A 15,018-nucleotide genomic window follows, 5' to 3' on the forward strand; every position below is an offset into this window, starting at 1 on the left:
TTAATGTAATTCATAAGAATTTGTTTCCTCAAAATAATAATTTTTATTTATTTCTTTTTAAATATTAATTTTAAATTAGTGGATAATATTTCATTGGTTCATGCAACACAATCTGCTAAATAACTAATAAAATTATTGTGTAATAACAGATTACATTCAGAGACTTCACCAAATTTATCTTCTCTTTTATATCTGGCCAACAGAGTTACCATTATTAATTCTATCAATTTAGAAACCAACACTGCCTTTAGAATATTGAGAAATAGAAAGCCTGGTCCATTTTCAGAATAGAGTTTTTAGCCTTAATTGATCCAATTGCATTCATTCTACTTGTAGCCCTTCCCTTTGCCTGCCCCAATTTTAAAATTAGCCAATCGCATGGATTGTATCCCCAAACTCCTCACCAGGGCAAAGGGCAGTGCCACGTTAGGGAAAAAGCAGGTGGACTGCCAGCTGGTTCCACAGACATGGGCTTCACCAGCCAACCCAGCATTCCTGCTGCTGGAGTGTTTGGGATGTTCTCCATTCAAGCTGATTGGACTTGAGGAAACCAGGCATTTACAGAAACAAAGACATATCCCTAGTCACCGCCCAAGGTGTCCTGTTGAGGAGACATCACGGTGACAGTGATTCCATGACATTTTAGTTGTGTACCTTGGGTGGTGTTAGGGATATGTCTTTGTTTCTATGGAACCAGGGAAAGGCCCAGGGTATAGTGTAAAGGGTTAAAGCCAGTCAATTCCCAGATAGCAGTGAGCAGGTAAGAGCACACAGGGCTACCTTCTCATAAGAACTAAACTTTGCTTCCACTCTCTCCTGGCTCCATGTATGAATCCTTCAAAAAACCCCAGCAGAAATTCAAATATACCAGTTACAAGACTTGGGGAAAATTCAAACATCAAATGTTTTGGCTGGGCTAAAAATCAGCCTAATGAGGGAACAAACTATTTGATCCTGATTCTAAATTCTGACTGGAGGTTGTATGTCTGATGAATTTTTTTTTTAAGTAAAATGAGCCAATATATTCAGTTTTTGGTGGATTTTTTTTTTTTTTAGTAACATGAGATTCAAGTTAAAAGAAAAAACAACAACTCATAATGATGATTAAACAGGTAAGGAACTACCCATATATGTTTGCAATATGGTAATTGTATTTCTAACAACAGATGTAGTCCAGGTTTCTGCATTGTAATAAGCTATGAGCCTCTTAAACAACACACATGTACACCCATCAGAGCTAAGAAAGAACCAGGGTTTTCTGAGTAAGTCCTAGAGGATCTTAGAAAACTATGGGCTACATAGGCAACATTTATATTCTGGAGCAAATCAAATCACCTTTTTGCCAACTCCACAAACAAGAGAGCTACAGCTAGGGCTGTCTAGAGGTTGGCATGAGAAAATGAATATGAACACATTCTACAAATGTGGATGCTGGTGATTATTATTCACTGGAGACCTCCCAGTAGAAGAGGCAGGAGTGCAGGCAAATGGCTTCAAAATTAGGGCAAAGAGCTCCCTGTTAGCCATTGGGGGATTAAGAAAAGCAGAGCACACCAGTCTGGGCAGGGCTGCTCCTGAGGCAGAGCACATCAAAGGGGCCAGTCAGCATGAATGGGCATTAGCAGTGTCAGAGGGGGCCAAGAGGAAAGAGGTTGAATGCATGGCGGAATGATCCAGGTTAGATTACCTGAAATTCTCCAGACAAACCTGGTTAGAGCCCAAGACTTAGAAGTGGTGAAGATTTAGCACCAGAAGGTGATGGGTAAAATGGCAGTGATGGCTTGCACCAGAGGGCTCATAAATGGGGACACATTATACTACTTCATGAGATCCATTCTAGCAGTAGTTCCCCAGGTTGAACAAATTCCCTGAAGGCTTTTCGAATCCTTGGTGCCACAAATATTTTATAGCTCAAGAATAACATTTAGCTTTTGTTTTTTTCTGTTTTCTTGTGCCATTTTTCCCTAATACCATTAAATTCAAGAATGTCGTATCTGAATATAAGGTCTCAAAGTGGGTTCATTCATTCATCCAATGATTCAGGAAATGCTTATTAATCTCCTACTATATGCCAGGGGCAACCATAGGAGCTAGGAATGTAGTACTGAATAAAGCTGAGTCCCCAGCATCATTTTGGATAGATGATCAAATACTCAGTCCCTAGGGGTCGGGGAAGCGCGCGCACACACGCAACTCAATAATAAAGATACTCCTTTTTTTTTTTTTTTTTTTTTGGTACCAAGGATTGAACTCAGGGGTGCTTAACCACTGAACCACATCCCAGTCCTTTTTTATATTTTATCTAGAGACAGGGTCTCACTAAATTACAGAGGCTGGCCTTGAACTTGTGATCCTCCTGCCTCAGCCTCCCAAGTAACTGGGATTATAGTCATGTGCCATCACAACCAACTGACAATCCAGTTTTTAAACATGGGGAAAGAATTGAACAATCGTTCCACATAGAAAGATATACACTTGGCTAAGAAGCATCCATGAAGTGCTCCATGTTGTTGGCCATCAGAGAAAGGCAAATTAAAACTAAAATGAGATGCCACTGATGGCATTTAATGGCAGCTAGGGCATGTCCTCATATGTTGATGGTGGGGGGTATAAAGGGGTACAACCATTCTGTAATTATACCTGACAGTTTCTTACAGAACTAAACATTTACCTTCCCTATGATTTTCTACTCATGAGAAATGAAAATATATTTCCATAAAAAGACTTGTGCAAGAATGTTCTTAACAATTTTATTTGGCTAAAGACTGAAAATAGTCAATTGTCCAGCAATAAAAAAAAATAGATACTCCAAAACTCCCTCCAAATATAAAAAACAAAAATTCAACCCCAAACTGTAAAAGATTCAGAATGGAATACTATCCAACAATCAAAAGGAATGGACTGCTGATACAGGCAATAGGGATGATAATAAATGGAAAACATTATGCTGAGCCAATAAAGCTTTACAGAAGAACTACATACATATGATTCCATTTACCTCAAGTCAATGGAAAATGAACCTAAGTCAGAACAGCAGTTATATGTGGGATGAAGGTAGTGTGTTATGTCTTGGTAAGGATTTGAGGCACATGGGCAGTAGCATTTGTTAGAACCCATTGCAAGTATGCTGAAGATGTGTATTTCATAATGTATAAATTTTACCACATGCACAAAAACAGCCATTATAAAAGCAAACAAACAAAAAACATAATAAGATTTCTAATAGTAGAATAACTTGTTCAACATGACTGCATTTATAGAAAAGGACTTGGATCCTGAACTCGGTATGTTAGACTATTAGACTATTGTGCTACTGCCCACCTGTGCACGTGAACCCCATCAAGGTTGAATTTGTTTGCAGAGATTAGGTTCCTTTTTTTCTCTTTTGATGTTTTTTCTCCAGACAAGTGGTGATCCAGAATAAACCCAGGCTCTGCTAATCTGTGAAAACTCTGTTATTATTTTATTAAACGCCATCCTAACAAGCTCTTTGGTTTTTAAAAATAGTTCGCAATTCACCAAAAGGAACTACTCTAATGTAGTGTAATAGTCGCATCTTCATTATGGGTTTTAGTACAAATTTCTATCACCTCAGCAATGTTTAAACAATTAAAATATTTTCAGGTCACCTTTCTGGGGTCTTTTGGTTTAGCAAGATATTTTGCTTTTTATTTATTTCAAAATTACCCTTGATGTTTTGCAAAAGGCAAACTAATAAAATAGAAGCAGATGTTTTGAATGATATTTGAACTGCAGAGGGGCAGGGCAGCCAAAAACTTTTCCTTGCTGAAAGCCTTACACTCCTCTAAAAAGCATATGGTGTTCTAAGCTTTGGAAAAAAAGTAGCTGTCAGAAAAAAGGATTCTCTACAGAAAATAAAACACATGTTGAAGGAAAAAAAATGCCTGCCTCCTGCACGGTCCTAGGAGCACCCGGACATCCTCAGCACTTTGTCTAACACTGTCACTCAGCAGTAAGTAGCCCAGAAACCACAATAGCAGTGGCATACTTCTACTGGGTGCCCAAGAAAAATGTCGCGAAAATCCTTCTTCCAAGTCTCTCCCCTGACTGCCTGCACAGCAGCGGCATGAGCATGGGTTTTGAAATCAAGCAAATTTGAATTGTGCCTGCTCCACAGCCTCCTGAGGTACTTGATTGACCAGAGGCAAGTGATTAACATCCCTGATCCCCATTTCTTTTCTGAAAAATAAGGATAACAATACTTTCTCCCCGGGATTGCTGAAAGTTTTAAATAAGATAATTATTTGTGTGAAATGGCAAAGAAAATACCAGACACACAATAGGATGTAGAATCTAACAAGTACCAGATAGCATTTAATCTGGAGAAATAATGGTAATTTAGGTCTAAATCGTCCGGAGTTATAAGGGTTCTAGGGACTTGGGTTCTCTTTGAGGGAAGTCGAGGGAGGTGGGCTCATGAGCAAATCAGACAGTGGACAGGACTTTGTATGGGGGGAAAGAGTCTCTTTCTCACACATGTGCACACACACATATATGCACACATACAATGTCACTGTTGTCATTACTGCTCTGACGACTTAAGTCCAGTCAGGAAGTACCCATGCTGAGATGCACCAGTTTGAAGCCTCCTCCTTCTACCCTAAACTTACTGCCCTTGTTCTAGCTGTCTTGGAGTTATGAACACTTTGTTACCAGAAAGGAGAGTGGCCTTTGCCCCAGGTCAGCCTCCAGCTCAGTAGTGTCTGGGCTATGTCACCCAGCCTAGGGTTTCATAAGTTTCTCTGCTGGTGTCACCCTCTGCTCCCACCCATGCAGAAAGGAGAGTGCCAAAGTGGCTTTTGGAACTCAGGGTGAGGCAGGTCAGCAGAAAGTCTCAGCCTTTAGTCTGTGGGCCTTGAAAAGAACAATCTGGGGGAAAGACTTCAGATGGCTTTGTGGTGGGATGAGGCAAGGCATATCACAGTAAGGCCTGTTGTGAAAGAGCCCTGAGGGAATAAGGAAGCTGGACACCACATGTCAGGGTGAGTTTTTCAACGGGCAAAGGATTTTTGCTTTTGCTTTTGTTTTTTGGGTTGTGCATATCTTTAGTAAAAATGAGCAAGTACATTTGAATTCTCTCTATACCCTAACGTTTTCCTCATGGTGCAAACAAACCCACTTTACTTCTCTAATTAGAGCCACTTCGGTCTCTTTGAACTTGGGCCTCACTGCTGTTGCACTGTGCTTTCACTGTTCCCTTGTTTTTTAAGTGTTCAATCTTCCCCATCTCTCAGTGTGCAGTTTGAAGATTCATTTCAAGGTCCATTTTCAGAAAAAAGCAACCTCAACTATTGCCCTGTCAAGTCCATAGTAGAAGCTACATTTTTACATATATTATCTCATTTTTTTGCACAAAACCTGGGAACTAGGGAGCCTGGGCTTTGTGATACATTTACAGATCTGAAAACTACTGCTTAGAATCAGGGTTGTGAAGGAGGTCACACGTGGAAGCTAGAAGACACAGGCAGGTTTATGTCCAGGTCTTCCTTCTGCCTAGATGGAACTCCTAGTTTTCCAGCCTTAGTTCTCTGATCTGTGTCACAGTTCCTTGTTGAGGATTAAATGAGATACTGCATATTAAGACTTTTGATATTACATAAAATGTAAAGAATTAAAAACTCTTTCTCACTTAATTTTCATTACTTAATATGAGTAGCTGCAAATATTTCAATAATTTTTCCCCTTTCAGATTTGTTCCTAAGGATGTGTAATGCAAAGTAAATGCGAATTAAGAATCATGAACCATTGTACAAGTCTCATTATATATAGCCAGTTCATTGTTCAGGGAGACAACAAGTTATCAATCTTATTTTATACTTTTTTACATTTTTCTAAATAGCCTTACTACTTTGCTGTGTTTGCATTTTTGCCATTTTCCTTCAGGTTGATTTGTATTCATTTAGTTACTTCTACAAATATGCAGTTTTTCCCTGTAACAAGTTACTTGTGACTTTTGTGGGGTTGTTTTTTGTACTGGGTATTGAACCCAGGGACCCTCTACCACTGAGCATTACCCCCAATCCTTTTTTTTTACTTTTTATTTTGAGACAGGGTCTTGCAAAGTTGCTGAGGGCCTTGCTACATTGCTGAGGTTGGTCTTGAAATTGTAATTCTCCTGTCTCAGCCTCCTGAGTCACTGGTATTGCTGGTGTGCACCACCACATCCTGCTTAATTTTTTGATACATCTAAAATGTGCAAAATTGATCAGTTTTATGTCTTTTCCAGTGATTGCAAATATATCGTATTACAGCTCATTTTCTTTTACTTTGAATGTCTTTTAATATTTTTTGAATTTATTTCAGAATTCTTACGTATTTTTTGCAGTTCTGGGGAGTGAGTCCAGGACCTCATCCATGCCAGGCAAATGTTCTACTCCTGAGTTACACCCGTAATCCTTTATGTATTTATAATAAAGAAGTTTTCTGCTTTAGTGGAAATACATATGGTTCTGATAGTTGTCATTTTATAATATGCTTTTAAATCTTGAAGATTGAAAAACTCATTCATCTTTAAAACTTCTCAATTTTAGTTTATTCTAAACACATTCTCCCATTGAAATAAAATTATGCAACTTTTGTTGAGAACATGCAATGATTCATTGAGATTTTCTTTGCTAGACTCTTAGATTCTCAAAGAAGCTCAACATCATAATATAGAAAAGGGAGTGGTTATCCAAGATGTTCATAGCAGTATTATCTAAAATCGTGAAATTGGAAACAATAAACATGTCCATCAATTAACTAGATTATAGCATATCCATAGGATGACCATGAACATCTATATTTATTGACCTAAAAATACATCTTGATATAAACCCAAGTGGGAAAACAGTTTACAAGGTAAGTTAACATATACTTCTAAAAGTATAAGTACTTATATGCACAAGGCTATGTAGAAAAAAGTCTGGAAATCAAGGACAAAATTGTAATAGTAATAATAATCATCTTGAGGGTTGGCTAATTTAAGGTAATTTCTTTCCATTCTGTCTTGATATTCTGATTTTTCATTATTCAATTTGAAAACAAATCTGTTTTAAAAATACACAGCCTTTCTCAACCAGAAATTGATGAGACCAAAATGATAAGATTCTTGATGCCCAAGGGATCACAGATATGTGGACACAAGCAGTCATGAGGTAAGTTATGACCAACAGGAAAATTGCCAAACCAAAAACGGACAACAAACCAGTCACCTAATAACACCAACACTTTGAGAACAAACCTTCAAGACAACCAGTCCCCCTGAAATGTCTAGTGATGTGTGGTGAACTCTACACTGATCACTTTTCAATATACGCCATTACGCTTGATCATGATGGTTACTTCATCCATACAAAAAATGTATGGGGAAGATGCAACAGTTTTTAGAAACTTATCAAGAGTGGGGTTCTCTCTTTCATATATTCTCCAAAGCAAGGCACTCACTTTTCATCTGCAGAGTCTGAGTTTGTTGTGTCACCTCCTACAAAAGACATCCTAACAATATTAGTGAAGACTATTGATGGCAGAATATCAAGAAGGTCATTTTACTCAACTTAGAGGTAATTACTACCTACTAAACATGTAAGGTTTAAGGTTGTTATTAATAGAGAGGGGAGTGGAGTTTTTTGTTTGTTTGTTTGTTTGTTTTTGGTACTAGGGATTGAACCCAGGGGCATTTAACTACTGAACCATGTCCCCAGCCCTTTTTAAATTTTTTTAAGACAAGGTTTCACTAAGTTGCTTAGGGCCTTACTATGTTGCTGAGGCTGGCTTTGAACTTGCAATTCTCCTGCCGCTCTTGAGTCACTGGGATTACAGGTAAACACTACTAAACCCAGCAAGATGGAAGTTTTAAGAGAAGTGTCACTAAATTTGAAAACACTTTGAAAGGAAGTCTATCTTGAAGAAAATATGGTTCTAAAGTCTTCTGTGTAAAGACAGGTTATGGATAAAGAATGCTGAGCACTGAGCATGCTAAATCCAATTCTGTGAACACACTTTTCACAATAAAATGTATTTATTAACTGTGTTAGTCAGCTTTCCATCACTGCGACAAAATATCCAAAATAATCAACTAATGTGGAGGAAAGTTTTATTTTAGTTCATGGTTTCAGAGGTTTTAGTCCATGGTTGCTTGACCCTGTGGGCTTTGGGTGTGTGGCATCACAGTACATCATGGCAGGAGCACCTGGTGGAAGAGGTATGTTTACTTTATGAGGCCAGGAAAGAGGTGGGGAGGGCCAGGGTCCCAGTATTATCCCTATCAAGGGCATGCCCGCAATGACTTCACTTCCTCCAACTAGGTTTCACCTGTGAAAGGTTCCACCAACTCCCAACAGTGCCACTGGTTGGGGACCAAGCCTTTAGCATATGGGCCTTTGGCAGGCATTTCAGATCCAAATTATATCACTACTTATCCTGCTAAACTTAACCTCCCTGAAACCACCAACTCTCCAGGGTTACACTTTGTGTTAAGCTATTCTTGAGTTACAAAGGAAATAACCACATAAGGTAGTGTAGTAGGACAAAGTACTAGATGTGATAATGGAGACAAAAGAATTGACAACTTTCTGAGAAGAACAGATTGAATCATTTGCCAAAACAGTTATTGGACAATACAAAAATTGCCCAAATTTGGAATTTGTAAATTAAAATTATGAACTCTAAAGTAAGTTTTAGGATGGATATAAATTAAGACAAATACCTATCACTGTCAACAATTCCTACCAAGGAAAGTTCTGCTAAATAAATAATGCTATGAATGAGAGAACGATTACAAAAATACACCACAACTGAGTTGATTCAACTTTTCAAATTCACCTCTAGGAAATAAATCACAGACTGATATCAAATGGATAAGAATTTGAATACTGATATCAAGTGGATAAGAATTTGAATCCTATGGAAAAATGGCAGCCAAAAAAATATATATATGTGAGGCGGGCATCTTAAAAAAATAAAGATCATTTTGAAAATTCCTTGTGGCTTTTTATGGCATTTGATTTTTCCTCCAAAGCAGCTGAGAAACATATATTGTTGGGAAAAATCCTGGATGGCAAATTCACTTTGTAAGCATCATTTGCACTTTTGCCAAGAAAAGTAAAGGAGACCCTCTCCTCTTGGAATTATGTATGGTGTTCCAGATTCTTTATGGCACACTAGACATCAACTCAGAGGTCTGTATGACAGTTGCAAACAAGACATCATCTGGAAGGGAGGGGACAGTGGAATTTCCATTGGTTGGAAAACAACCTGCCTCCAGCCTTTCCAGATACAGAACTCAGCAGGAAGGGACAGGTTTATGACACTGGGGAACTTTGGTTGTATCCTCTACTTTGACTTATAGCCATATGTCCTATATTGGTTCTGCTCAGAGGCCCTGGAATCTGACTAATTTTCTTTGGCCTGCAGCCACTTGGTAAACTCACTTGAAGCACCTCTGTCTGGTTCCAGTTTCCAGTTGGTACAAACCAGGGACAGACTGTGACATACTCTGTCCACTGCCCACTTCTAAAGCACAGGTGTGCTGCTGCTTCTAGGTGTCCTGAGGGTCAAGGGTCCCTGTCTGATTTGGCCAGAACTTCATCTCCCCAGAATAGGCACTGTGCAGGATAGAATGATCACAGGTACTTTCTCACAACTCTCTTCATCATTGAGGGACAGAGCAAGTCCAGCACCACATCAGGACAATTGCTAGGAGTTGTAGTCTGCCAAGATGCATGGTGGGTGGACTGGGTCAAAGCCTCAAGTTGGCCTGATTTTCCCCTTTGACATAACCACTTTCTAATCTAATGGATGAAGAAGATATCGTGCAAACTCTGAGGGGCATCTTATGAAGTACCTGGTCAGCACTCCACAAAACTATCAAAATAATAAAAAACAAGGAACGTCTGAGACCAATGGAACAGAATATAAGACACAAACCCACGTAAATACAATTATCTCATCCTAGATAAAGGCCCCAAAAACATACATTGGAGAAAAGAGCCTCTTCAACAAATGGTGCTGGGAAAACTGGAAATTCTTATGTAGTAGAATGAAATTAAACCCCTATCTCTCACCCAGCACACAACTGAACTCAAAGTGGATCAGGGACTTAGGCACTAGAACAGAGACCCTGTGCCAAATAGAAGAAAAAGTAGGTCCAAATCTCTACCATGTCAGCTTCAGAACTGATTTCCTTAACAAGACTCTTAAAGCACAAGAAGTAAAATCAAGAATCAATAAATGGGATGGAGTCAAACTAAAAAGCTTCTTCACAGCAAAGGAAACAAATCAAGAACATGAAGAGAGTGCCTACAGAATGAGAGAAAATCTTTGCTACCTGCACCTCAGATAGAGCATTAATCTCTAGGATATACAAAGAACTCAGAAAACCTAACAACAACAACAAAAAAAAACCCCACAAATAATCCAATCAATAAATGGGCAAAGGAACTGAACAGGTACTTCACAGAAGAAGAAACACCAGAGATCAAAAAATAGATGAATAAATGTTCAACATCTCTAGTAATTAAAGAAATGCAAATCAAAACTACTGTAAGATTTCATCTCACCCCAGTCAGAATGGCAATTTTCAAGAATACAAACAACAGTAAATGTTGGCAAGGATGTAGGGAAAAGGGTATGCTCATACATTGCTGGTAGGACTGAAAATTGGTACAACCACTCTGGAAAGCAGTATGGAGATTCCTTAGAAAACTCAGAATGGAACCACCATTTGACCCAGCTATCCCATTCCTCGACATATACCCAAAGGACTTAAAATCAGCATACTATGGTGACACAGCCACATCAATGTTTATAGCAGCTCAATTCACAGTAGCTAAACTATGGAACCAACCTAGATGCCCTTCAACAGAGGAATGCATAAAGAACATGTGGTATATATTACTCAATCATAAAGAGAAATGAAATTATTATATTTGCTGGTAAATAGATGGAACTGGTCATGCTAAGTGAAATAAGCCAATCCCAAAAAACCAAAGGCCAAATGTTCTCTGATATGTGGATGCTAACTTACAATAAAGGGGGGCAGGTAGGGAAGAATAGAGTACTTTGGACTAGACAAAAAGGAATGAAGGGAAGAGAGGATGGGCATGGGAAAGAGTAGAATGAATTGTACATACTTTCCTATGTTCATGTATGAATATACGACCAGTGTAACTCCACATCATGTCCAACCTCAAAAATGGAAAGTTATACTCCATGTATTTATAATATGGCAAAATACACTAAAAAGAACAAATTTTTAAAAATGTAAAAATAAATAAATAAATTCAAAAAAGAAAAAAAAAAAGGAAAGTCTGAGAAACTGTCACAGACAAGAGGAGACTAACGACAAAACTAAATGTGATAGGGAATCGGTTCCTTGGGCAGAAAAATAATGAGGTAAAAATTAAGGAAACCTGAAGAAAATGTAGACTTCAGCTAATAATGATGTATCTTTGGGTTTTTAAAAAAATTTTTTTGGCACATTATCCTCACACATTCTAGTGGGATTCCTTGTTACATATTTGTACATGCACACAATATAACAATATAATTTGGTCACTTTTGTTTCTTAGTACCTCCCTTCTCCTTCCTGATGATGTATCTTTGGTTCATTAATTGTAAAACTGGGCCACACTAAGGTAAAAATTACTAATAGGGTAAAAGAGGTGTAAGGGTATATGGGAACTCTGTATCTTCTCCTCAATTTTTCTCTAAGTCTAAAACCTAAGGGTTTAAGTTTTTAAAAGTACATTTCCCTAAAATTTTGCAATAAACAAAATCATGAAAACCTAAGCATTTCATAATCACTTTAGTTTCTGCACTACTAGATTCTTTATCCTTCTTGATCATGTTTCTTAAGATAGCTGAGTTCATTATTTTATTTCTAATTTAAGGATTAAGTTTGCTTAGAGTTATACGAGAAACCCTTTCATAATCACATCACAGAGTAAAGAAAGCAGGAGGGTACAGAAAAACAAATGGACAGATTTAACAGTGAGGCACATATAAAACAAGTGTGGACATATCCACAATGTGTATGGACAACATTTAAAATATTACAAATGAGATCTGGGTTTGAGAGAAAACATATGACACCTAGCAGCACCTTCTTTAGAGTCCCTTTTGTCCTTCCAAAACAGATTAATCATCTTCATCTGGCCCTGTCTACATCCCTAGACCTCCTATTATGACACATGTTACCCTTAATTTTTCCATATACAGGGATCAAAGTAAATAAAGAGAAAGGAGGAAAAGAGAGAGATCTGGAACTCCTTGGTGGGGGGCATGTAGAGAAACTCAAAAGGGCTACATTTTGGTTTTAGGAAATAGGACAGCAGAAGAGAAGCAGTAAGAATCCTTACAGGTAAAAGAGTAGATATTTTTGGAACAAATCATTCTGAAATTACATTCTGTTCTACAATTGGAACCCAAGATGGGGAAGAACATAGCTGGAAGTTGAGGGTGGATAGTGTGTGGAGTTTACATCCCAGGACCTGGAAATTGACCAAATTTTGCAATGTGCATGTCCGAATGTCACAATGAATCTCACTATTACACAAAATTATAATGCATATATATATATCCTTTTTTTTTTTTTAAAGGGTATACACTGACAGACACTCACAATCTTTACACCTGAACCTAAAAGCCGTCTTCAGTGCTCTGGATGAAGATAGCTCACACTTGTGCTGAGAAGCAGGAGGAAAGATAGTGAAGCCAGAGGAAGTTTTGATTTCAGGGTTACACTAGGGTTGCAATCTTCCTGATGCATTAGACTATTTTAAACATCTTTCCTCTTGAAAGAAGTTCTTAATGACAAAACTTTTCCAAGGCCCAAGTAACTATTTTCCAAAATAACCTTTGGAACTTATTCCTAAAATGACCATGAGGGGCTTGGGACCCACTGCTCCCCTCCCACTCTAATTATCCACAAGTCATATCCACGCTTTCTTCATGATGTCTCTCATATAAGATCTTTCTTTCAATTTCCACTCTTAGACCTTTCATGCCTTGGTCCCCAGGACTTCCACTTTAGTGTTCAGACCTCCTGATGATGCTCTGCCTCTGTCCTAATCCAGTGACCTCAATCTCTGCTACGCTCTGCAGTAGAACCTGTTCTGAGTTCCCTCAGCTTATTCTTCATTTATAGGCTGCTATTGTCTGAAATTTTGTGTCTTTCCCCAAAACCTAGTTGCTACTATAACAATTATTAGGTGGGGCCTTTGAGAAGTAATCTGATCTTGAAAGTGGAACCCTTGTGAATGGGATTAGTGCCCTTATAAAGGGGCCCACAGAGTGGCCTGGCTCTTCTTCTGCCCTAGTTAGAAGGGTGCCTTCACCAGACACCAGATCTGCTGAAGACTTGATTTTAGACTTCTTATTCTCCAGAGGTGTGAGGAAGGATTTCTGTTGTTTATGAGCCACCCAGTTGATGGTATTTTATGATAGCATCGTAAATGGACTACGATTGGCCACATTTCACGTCTCAGATCCACCTGAAGCTGTGAATAGCTGCTCCAACCCTGGCCTCCAGGGTTGGATATTCTTGACCACACTCTGCAGGCTCCTTCTGGCTGCACTGTCCTCCACTGCTGTAAACATCTCCCTTGATCTGACCTGACTCTCTGGACCTTATTCCCGGACACAGTTCCCCGTGAACCCTGCTCTTTCTGGGTCTCCTCAAGCTCCTTTCCCCCTCATCCCAGAGCCTCTTGACTGATCTCCACAACTGTGAGTATCAGTAACCTGAGTATGGTTAATTTTCTACGTCACTTTTTAAATCATGTTATTTTTATATTCAAAAGTTTAAATGGCTTTCTATTAGCCACAGAATAAAGTCCTACTTCTTTAGCTTGGCATTGAAGGGCCTCTGCTGCAGGCTTCATTTGCCCTTATAAAATACATTTTCTGCTCTCAGATGCAGAACTTCTGTTGCAGACAGCCGATCTAGTCACGATTTCCTGAATACAACTTGGCACCTTTTTTTTTTTTTAATTCAGTTCTTCCCACCTGGAAGGGTCTCCATGTCCTTAACTCTCCATATATTGCCTGTTCTTCATGCAATACAAACTTACAGGCTTTCTTGGATGCCTCTTCCCTGAACACCTATTATATTACATTCTGTGGCACTTTCTTAATGTTTTGGATGAATGCCTTACATTTTATAGACTTACAGATTTAAATCTTGTGTTTGAGACTTCAGTGTAAACCTGCATGGTAAGAGTCACCGTTTTGACTTCCTTAAAGGCCCAGGCTCAGAGGAATTGGATGGGATTTAAAGCAGGATAGCTTAGGGTCAGCTTCAATTCTGGCTCCACTAGAACCTACAACAAGTTCAGCCTAACCTCTACATCTTGTAAAACTGTGGTATTCTAATTTGATTCTTGCTAATTGTTATAAGGATTAAAAAGAGCAAATGTGGAGTAATAGACTTTATTAGGCATTAGCATGTGTTTGTTGAATGAGTAATAGAAGCTTAATAAATATTTTGTTGATTGATTGCCTGATGTGGATATACTTAAACTTTAATCTCCATCAGCTCATAGGCTTTAATAGCAATACTCAATAGAATGACATGTTCCAAATTTCAGTTATAGCTCCTGTTATGTTGTGTACTAAAGTCTTAAAGTAAGACCTGCTGTAATCTATCTTCTCACAGATCTCACTACAGAACACAGCCAACACACTCCAAATGTTAAAAAGAACAGAACTCCCACTCACAAATGCATTTGTTAAATAGTCTTTGAAATCTGTTTCAAAGAACTATGTATGATTTGTGGTTATGATTCTGTTGAGTTCCCAATACTCTATGAGAATTAATTCAGCATTTGTTAGCACTAAAATCAAAGCTAATGCCTAGAGAACAATTGAATTGGACACTTATTTCACACTGCTTAAATATGTCAAATGAGCCACACACTCTCTGAGCACCTCCTCAAGTAGATTATTTCACTGCTTTTCCTCCCATAAATACAAATTAACAATCCAAAAATAGTCAAATAAAAATATATATTATACAGT

At 38.3% G+C, this 15,018-nt stretch overlaps 1 protein-coding gene across 2 annotated transcripts in view; it reads right to left on the reverse strand.

Annotated features, from left to right (window-relative positions):
• Papss2 (3'-phosphoadenosine 5'-phosphosulfate synthase 2) overlaps window positions 1-15,018 on the reverse strand; it is a 78,232-nt gene that overhangs the window by 31,454 nt on the left and 31,760 nt on the right. The window lies entirely within an intron of this gene.

Source organism: Sciurus carolinensis, chromosome 5, assembly GCF_902686445.1.
Source record: "Sciurus carolinensis chromosome 5, mSciCar1.2, whole genome shotgun sequence".
Classification (NCBI taxonomy): Eukaryota; Metazoa; Chordata; class Mammalia; order Rodentia; family Sciuridae; genus Sciurus; species Sciurus carolinensis.